General features: G+C 46.2%; 1 pseudogene; it reads left to right on the top strand.

Moving 5' to 3' along the window:
• Nucleotides 1–1,431: 1,431 nt before the first annotated feature.
• LOC116272084 lies at nt 1,432–1,522 on the top strand (annotated as a pseudogene).
• The last annotated feature ends 8,087 nt before the right edge of the window (nt 1,523–9,609 follow it).

The raw sequence follows: 9,609 nt of genomic DNA on the forward strand, positions 1-9,609 counted from the left end.
ATAGAGTTATATTTTAACTGGGAGCATGGGTAACTATAAAACTGTTGTTTTTCTAAGAACAGGTCATACATTTGCTTTTTAAAAATTTTTTTAGAAGAGGGTCTCACTCTGTCACCCAGGCAGGCTGGAGTGCCCCTCTGTGACAGCCTGTTCAGGGATGCCAGTGCCAGGCTAACTCCAGCCCTTCTGGCCCACCCTGAAAAAGTTAGAATGTGAGTCAGAATGGCATCAATCGAGGGACCATCTTAACCCATCAGACACAGGCTCAATCATTAGCAGATGGTTTATTATTACTATTAATCACTTTGGATTGTTTACTATTAGGGCAACAGACTACATGCAATCCAGCTATTCGGGGCACCTAGACCTGGCCAGAGGGCATGGAATTCCTCCCCACCCCCAGGGATGGGTACAATGACAGGTTGGCATGTGCGGTGGGGCAGACAGTGGAGTGGGCGGCTGGAGGGAGGAGGAGGAGATGCTCAGAGAACAAAAGGATACAAGTTCAAAGCGGAGTTTTGTCTCAAGCAGGGCTCAGAAATGTGTACCTGTGGAACTGGGACAGGTCACTGGGGGATTAAGGGAGAATCAAGCGTCAGTTGCAACCTCCCTGAGCGCAGCCTGGTGCCTCGTGACTGAGGCCTGCTGGCCTCGGCCTGAATGCTGACCCTTCCCCTGGTGTCAGGAGGCAGAGGGGTTTTGATGGGGCCACACGCCCCTAGCACTAGCAAGGGGAGCCCCGGGAAGCCACTGCGCCTCTCAGCATGTGAATAAGGAAGGGTAGGGGCTGAATGCTCTCGTAGGCCATTCCAGCTTTAAGGTTCTGTGATTCTGGGTCAGAGAGATTTAATATATATATATTAAATTTATATATATAATATATAATATATATTATTAATTATGTTAACGTATTAATTATTATTTTAATATATTAATTATTAATTTATATATAATAATATAATATATATATTTTTTGAGACAGGGTCTCACTCTCACCCAGGCTCAAGTGCAGGGGTGTGATCACAACTCACAGGAGCCTCGACCTCCCAGGCTCAGGTGATCCTCCCCACTCAGTTTCCCGAGTAGCTGGGACCACAGGCAGGCAGCACCACACCCAGCTAATTTTTGTGTGTTTTGTAGAGGTGGGCTTTCGCCATGTTACCCAGGCTGGTCTTGAACTCGTGGGCTCAAGTGATCCACTCCCTTTGGCCTCCCAAAGTGCTGGGATTATAGGCATGAGTCACTGCATCTGGCTGAAATTTAATATTGGTCGATTATTTTCACTCAAGGCCTAGGGGTAATTATAGGCTAAGGGTGACTCCCCAGCAAAAATCAAAGTATCAGGCAAGTAAAACGGAATGATTTACCCTCAGAGTTCAGCATCAGACAACATCGCTAGTGGAAAATTTTTTTTAAGAAATCTGTCTCGGAATGCTCACTTCGGCAGCACATATACTAAAATTGCAACGATACGGAGAAGATTAGCATGACCTCCCCAAAAAGAATAAACAAATAAATTTGTCTGCAAAAGCAAATCAGATGGGAAATGTTGCCTCGATCATTCATGAGAGACTGAACGAAAGACTGCCCAGAAGGGAACCTCTAAGACCCACCTTGCCTACATGCTCAATAAGTTTGTTTCTTGAGACAGGGTCTTATTCTGTTGCCCCGGCTGGAGTGCAGTGGCACCATCACAGCTCACTGCAGCCTTGACCTCCTGGGCTCAAGTGATCCTCCCACTTCTCAGCTTCCTGAGTAGCTGGAACTACAGGCACATTCCACCACGCCCGGCTAATTATTTTATTTTATTTTATTTTATTTTAGAGACGGGGTTTCGCTCTTCTTGCCCAGGCTGGAGTGCAGTGGTGCACTCTCCGCTCACGGCAACCTCTGCCTCCCGGGTACAAGTGATTCTCCTGCCTCAGCCTCCTGAGAAGCTGGGAATATAGGCACCTGCCACCATGCCCGGCTAATTTTTTTGTATTTTTAGTAGAGACAGGGTTTCACTGTGTTGGCCAGGCTGGTCTCGAACTTCTGACCTCAGGTGATCCACCCGCTTTGGCCTCCCAAAGTGCTGGGATTACAGGCATGAGCCACCGCACCCGGCCGCTAATTTTTGTATTTTCTATAGAGATGGGGTTTCACTATGTTGCCCAGGGCTGGTCTCAACAAGTGTTTTTTTAAGTACATGGACATACATAAAATATACCTAAACTACTGTGTTCATCAGAAATTGCTAGTTGCCATCCAAAAGCATTCTCCTTTTTTCCATCTTCATTGAACCCCCAATTTTTATTTGAGCATATGCACCCCCAAAATAAAAATTACTTTTCTTCATCGCCTTTGAAGTAACATATGGTCATATGACCAAGTTCTGACTAATGAGATGTAAGTGGCAGTATCCCATGGCAGCTTCCAAAAGTTTTCCATAAAGACAGCTGCTCATATCCTTTCCCTTCCTCCTTCCTTCTGGCTGGAATGTTTGTGTGATGACTGGACCTGTGCAACTATATTGGACCAGGAGGCAACCATATGAATTGAGATCATGGACAGCAACACAGAAGAAACCTGGGTGTCTGAGGATTCTGTGGAGCAGACTCACAATTCTGGCCCTGGACTACCTACTGCCAGACTTTTATAGGAAGGAGAAATACATTTATATCTTGTCACTAACAGTGTCTCTTACTCACAGCTGCATCTAATCCAAACTGATGTACCATGCCATTAGGGATTACAATATCCCTAATCATCTGACACTTTTCCAATAAAACACAAATAAATTTACCCCTGGCCGTAAGATTACATGTTATAATAGCTAGCATTCATTCCTCCTTACTACAGAACAGACACTGTTATGATAGTAACTCACTTACTCTAAACAACAAATTTTGATTATTACCATTTTCTATTTGGCAAATGAGGAAACCAAGACACAGAGGGATTTGATAATTTGCCGAAGGTTCTACGGCTAGTAAATGGTTGAGCTGGGATTAAAACACCTTTTCTCATGCACGTGTGAGGATTCAATGAGGGTGCACACTTTCCGCTTTATTCACTCACCTGTGCCCACTGACTAGAACAGTGCCTCAGGAGTGTTTACTTACCAAATAAACGCCACAGCAATAATGCCCATTGTCAAAAAATGAAGAAATATAGACAAACTATTTTCCTATAGAACGAAAGAGAAAATTTGAGGCTCACCCTGAGTCCTGCCTACAGCTACAGAACTGGGTATTAGTGAGCACGAAACAACTGTTTGCACAGCAAATGCCAAAATACTGTGCACCGAGCTTCCCTGGAACCTGAGAGCTCAACCATGCAAAAACAAAACCAGATTTTTCTTTTTTTTTTTTTTCTTTTTTTTTGAGACGGAGTCTCGCTCTGCCGCCCAGGCTGGAGTGCAGTGGCTGGATTTCAGCTCACTGCAAGCTCTGCCTCCCAGGTTCATGCCATTCTCCTGCCTCAGCCTCCCGAGTAGCTGGGACTACAGGCGCCCGCCACCTCGCCCGGCTTTATTTTATTTTATTTTATTTGTATTTTTTAGTAGAGACGGGTTTTCACCGTGTTAGCCAGGATGGTCTCGATCTCCTGACCTCGTGATCCGGCCGTCTCGGCCTCCCAAAGTGCTGGGATTACAGGCTTGAGCCACTGCGCCTGGCCCCAGATTTTTCTATAATCAAGTTTTACTTTTGTTTTGAGCCCCTATTTTCTCCCAAGAGCAAATAATCGTGTTATTTCCATACCAACTCCATTACATGATTAATGATGAAGTTGTTTCAGGATTTAAATGAGCTATTCCCCCACCCTCACCCTGCTGTGCCCTGGGGATGTGTGGAGACTCTGGGAGACTCAGGCAATGCTGCAAGTTTAGGGAGCAGGTGCTGGCCTCAGTCCACCTCTGCCTGACTTGCCCTTCTGCAGGGGTTTCATCTCCTGCCTCCCAATCCTTCTACTCTGGAGGCTGAGGCAGGAGGATCACTTGAGCCCAGGGGTTCGAGGTTATAATGAGCTATTATGGCGTCACTGCCCTCCAGTCTGGGGGACAGAGGGAGTATTTTCCCATAATATTAAGTTAAACAGATCTATTAGGTATCAGAAAGTGCTCAGGGGTGAAGCAAAAACAAACAAACAAATAAAAAACCAAAAAATCCTAAACAAGCCAAGCTCCTGTAAATTCCCCGGAACCACTCTACCTCTGAACTTTCACGTTTAGGTCCCTTTTAGTCAGTTTCCTATTCCTTGCTGAGGAAGCATTCGAATGGGTCCCGGGGGGCTCCACTATGGATGTGGCCTTGAGGACGTTGCTTACTTCATGACACTTTCTTTAAGAGGGCTCACAGGAGGCAGTGACATCTGGCCTCAGTTTTATGAACCATTGTACTTCTGAGCAATTGGCTTCTTTTTCTCACTGGACACCATGAATTATTGTGAACTGTACCTGGATTGTCTTACTCAGCGATGGTAAGACAAACAGGAACAGAAATGACTGTCAGGAAGGAAGCAGTTCGTATGCACAGGTCCCTAGAAACAGGAGGCAGGGTACAGGATGTAGGGCCACTGGGGAAGCACCAGCGTGGGTCAGGAGGAAGGAGCAGGAGAGGACGATGGGGAAGAGCCTTGACTGTGGTATCTAGGGAAGGAAAGGCAACACATGCAAGCTTGGGCTTGGCTGGTGTCTATTATTTCGGCAGACTCTGGGACATAGAAACTGTCCCCGGTTGTCTGGTAGCCAGCCCTCCGGTGACTTGGGTAAGGGAGAGTGGTCCAGAGGATGACAGCCCCACAGAGAAGGTGGCTGGGGCTGTGGGCTCTGGAGTAGTTGGTTTGCTTCTGAAGGGCATGCTGAGAGTCCTAGCCCTTTACTATCTTTGGAAACTGGCCAACCCTGGGAGGACAGTCTTCCAGGGTCAGTAAGGCTCCCAAAATGTCTAAGCATCAGAATAGAAAGTCATGATTGGCCGGGAGCAGTGGCTCATCTCTGAAATCTTAGCACTTTGGGAGGCCAAGGTAGGTGGATCACCTGAAGTCAGGGGTTCAAGACCAGCCCGGCTGACATGGCGAAACCCTGTCTCTATTAAAAATACAAAAATTAGCCAGGCCTGTGGCGGGTGCCTATAATCCCAGCTACTCAGGAGGCTGAGGCAGGGGAGTCGCTTGAATCCGGGAGGCGGAGGTTGCGGTGAGCTGAGATTGCGCCATTGCACTCCAGCCTGGGCAACAAGAGCGAAACTCGATCACACATACACACACACACACACACACACACACACACACAAAGATAAATCAGTCGTAAACCTGCTTGTATGTCCCTCTCAGCATAGCTGTTAATAATCTCAGAACCAAATTTATGGTTCACTCTGCACCTGCCTGTGTACTACTAATCCACTCCTAGATGCATCTTAGCTTTCCAATCTCTATATCCCAGTTTCTTCACTTAGTTATTCTTATTTTATCTTCTATAATCTTGTATAAACTATCATAAATCCTTCCTGGAATGAGACAATGTATAAATAAATAAACAAAGAAAAAAAAACATTGCAGCCTCTTGCGAGGATTTGCACCTTATGAAAAAAGACATACGATAATTTTATAAGAAATAATCATGAACCCCACAGTACAACATCCTGCAGCTCATAAAAAAGGCATTGCAGGCCAGGAGCAGTGGCTCCTGCCTATAATCCCAACACTTTGGGAGGCCGGGGCGGGCAGATCACCTGAGGTCAGGAGTTCGACACCAACCTGACTAACATGCAGGAACCCCGTCTCTACTGAAAAATACAAAATTAACTGGGCATGGTGGTGCATGCCTGTAATCCCAGCTACCCAGGAGGCTGAGGCAGGAAATATTGCTTGAAGCCGGGAGGTGGAGGTTGTGGTGAGTCGCGATGGCGTCATTGCACTCCAGCCTGGGCAACAAGAGTGAAACTCCGTCTCAAAAATAGAAAAAGAGGCATTGCAGCTAGGTCCTGAACGTGACCTCCTATTGTACAGTCATAAATGGGTATTTGTTACACATTTAGTTGAAAATAGCTCTGTCCTGGAATGTAACAGCAAGTTTTAGGGGTGAGGAGGAATTCCTTCTTTAAAGAGATCTCTGGAGAAACGGGAATGGTAGTTGTCTTCATCTATTCAGGCTTCCATAACAAAACCAACAAATTGGGCAGCTCCAAACAACAGATATTTGTGTCTCACAGTTCTGGAGGCCGAGATCAAGGCACGGGCAGATCTGGTGTCTGGTGAGGGTCGATTCTTGGCTTGCAGATGGCCATCTTCTCATTGTATCCTCCATGGTGGAGAGAGAGAGAGAGAGAGCAAGCTCTCTCATTTCTTCTTTTTTATTTATTTCGATTTGGGGTCTCACTCTGTGGCCCAGGGAGAGGTGGTACAAACACAGCTCACCGCAGCCTCAAACACCTGGGTTACAGTGATCCTCCCACCTCAGCTTCCCAAGTAGCTGGAACTACAGGTGTATACCACCACACCCAACTATTTTAAAAAAACTATTTGGGGCCGGTCGCGGTGGCTCACGCCTGTAATCCTAGCACTTTGGGAGGCCGAGACGGGCTGATCACGAGGTCAGGAGATCGAGACCATCCTGGCTAACACGGTGAAACCCTGTCTCTACTAAAAATACAAAAGTTAGCCGGGCGTGGTGGTGGGTGCCTGTAGTCCCAGCTACATGGGAGGCTGAGGCAGGAGAATGGCGTGAACCCGGGAGGCGGAGCTTGCAGTGAGTGGAGATTGCACCACTGCACTCCAACCTGGGCGACAGAGCGAGACTCCGTCTCAAAAAAAAAAAAAAAAAACTATTTGGGGAGACAGGGTCTCACTATGTTGCCAAGAGTGGTCTTGAATTCTTGACCTCAAGCAATAACTCCTGCCTAGGCCTCCCAAAGTGCTGGGATTACAGGCATGAGCCACCACACCCGGCCCCAGTTTATGTTCTTCTGCTCAACCAGGACAGTGACGGTAGCTGGTTGGAGATGTCTGAGCAGATGGAGAGGCAGACCAAGAAGTTAAACCACTGCACCTGGCCTGCGTCTTCTTCTAGAAAGACACTAATCACATCATGAAGGCTCTACTTTCACGACCTAATTACCTCCCAAAGGCCTCACCTCCTCATACCATCCCCTTAGGGATTCAGGTTTCAGCATATGAATTTGGAAGAAGTATGACTATTCAGATCATAACATTTATTTTATCTGTCAAGGGAATATTCAGAGACAAAGTCTTTCAAAAGGAGAAAAGTTTGTGGGCAAAAAAGGGGAAGGTAACTAGGCTTCACTAAGACTAGCTCATCCAACAAAAAGTCCAACAAGTAGTTAACGTTTTTTGGGTTTTGTTTTGTTTTGTTTTGTTTTGTTTTGTTTTGAGACGGAGTCTGACTCTGTTGCCCAGGCTGGAGTGCAGTGGTGTGATCTCGGCTCACTACAGCTTTTGCCTCCTGGGTTCAGGCAATTCTCCTGCCTCAACCTCCCAAGTAGCTGGGACTACGTGCCGCCACTCCCAGCTAGTTTTTGTATTTTCAGTAGAGACAGGGTTTCACCATCTTGGCCAGGATGGTCTTGATCTCCTGACCTTGTGCTCCACCTACCTCAGTCTCCCAAAGTGCTGGGATTAAAGGCGTGAACCACCGCGCCTGCCCTTAATGTTTTGTGTCTAAAGCCCGCAAGATCACCATGTTTATACCCACCTTTTCATGGTGGAAAAACACCAAGTCCTCTCATAATTATCATGCACAACGCTGTGTTACTTCCTCCAACATCAACCCTGCAAAAGTCGGAGATGAGGTGGTTTCTGCTCGGGAGTCCAGGCTCACAGGAAATGCTCAAGATTTTGTTCTTTGGAAACCCAAGCTGGACAGAGTGGCGGTATTACTTTTGTTTTCTATAAAGGCACAAAGTGTTTTTTAATCCCTGTCTGTGAAAAATGATCTGCTCACACATTGTAAGAAGGGCTGAGCCACGTGCCGATTTCCAACATGATGAATCATTTGTTTACATTTTTACCCATTTCTTTTCTCATTGCAATATCATTTCAGCCCCTTCAAATACATAATCAAAATCAGCGTCATTCCTAAGAGGACACCTTTTTCTTCTACTCATATTGGAAGTTCATGGGACCATACGGAAAAGTGACTTAAACAAAAGTGACATCTGTCATTTTGCATTAGAGAAGTTGAGACCGTTGTACCAAGGTTGCTTAATTCTGGTTCTTTCAGATTTTTTCTTATTCCTTGAACACAGTCTGAGACGTATGAGTCATTACATCTGTTGATCTTAACGAAGCAGAAGAATATCTGGAATTATCACTATTCTTGGAACTTCCTTTCCACCCTATGACTCTCATATTAAAGAGGCTGAACTCAGAGATAGCAGAGTGTGTGTATGCTCACTTTGACTTCGAAACCAGGCTCCTAAAACCCACGCCAGAGAGAGTTTCAAAAATCAGCATCTTTGTTTGCAAGCACTTGCCTTACCTGAGAATAATAAGGGTATTGAAATCTCACAAGAAGACTCAAGGCAAAAGGAGCACACACGTGCACCTGCACACGCATACATGAACACACACACAGAGTTTTGGAAGGGCTCATACTTAGCCTGTTTTCCTACCACTTTCAGAGGACAGAAAGATTTTCCAGGTAGGGACTTGAGGGCCTGTTCTGCCAAAAAGACCCAACTTCGATCCTAGTTTCTGCACCATGGCTCCTGGAGCCTCTGAGACGTTGCTGGCCTTTTTCACTCATTCACTGAACACATAGTTGTGGTGCATCTATTTCACCCCTTCCAAAATAGAGATATTGAGCTGGGTTGATTTTAGCTCCCTGACACTCATGGAACATTCAGGAACAGATTTTGGGCTCACTCTGAGTGTGATGCCAATGGGGATACTACCCTTGCTTTGTGTTATCTGGTCCACTTGCCTCCACTTAATTTGGAGGGGGACTCAGAGGGGAACTGTTATGGGTTAAATTGTGCTCCCTTCAAGTTCACATGTTAAAACCCCAATCCCCTGTATCTCAGAGTGTGACCTTATTAGGTGTTAGGGTTTTTACATGGGTAGTGGAGTTAAAATGAAGTTGGTCTAATTTAGGGTGGGCTTTAATCCAATATGTCCTGTGTCCTTATAAAAAGGGGCATTTCGAGACAGTCATCCAGAGAAGAAGAATGTCCTGTGAAGATGAAAAAGGCCACCTGCAAGTCAAGGAGAGAGGCCTCAAAAGAAACCAACTCTGCTGACACCTCCATCTCGGACTTCCAGCCTCCAGAACTGAGACAATACATTTCTGTTGTTAGAGCGCTCAGTCTGTGGTGCTTTGTTACGGCAGCCTCAGCCATTGAATACAGGCACCAATTCCAGCCCTTCAAACCCTTTGTCTCATGACACATGCAGATGCCCTGAGCAGACTGAAGCCCATTGTGTTTTAATGTCTATGCATCCACCAAAGACTTCACAGACCCCCCCTCATCCCAGTACAGGTGAAGAGGAATCCAGCAGTGTGTGGGGTGGGTAGGTTGTGGTGTCTCTTGGCTTTGGATAGCTGAACTATCTGTTCCACCCATTCTTTTGAGGGTTATCTGTTGGAGTGCCTGCCCACCCACAGGCCAG

This window comes from Papio anubis, chromosome 1 (genome assembly GCF_008728515.1).
Source record: "Papio anubis isolate 15944 chromosome 1, Panubis1.0, whole genome shotgun sequence".
In the NCBI taxonomy this organism is placed as follows: Eukaryota; Metazoa; Chordata; class Mammalia; order Primates; family Cercopithecidae; genus Papio; species Papio anubis.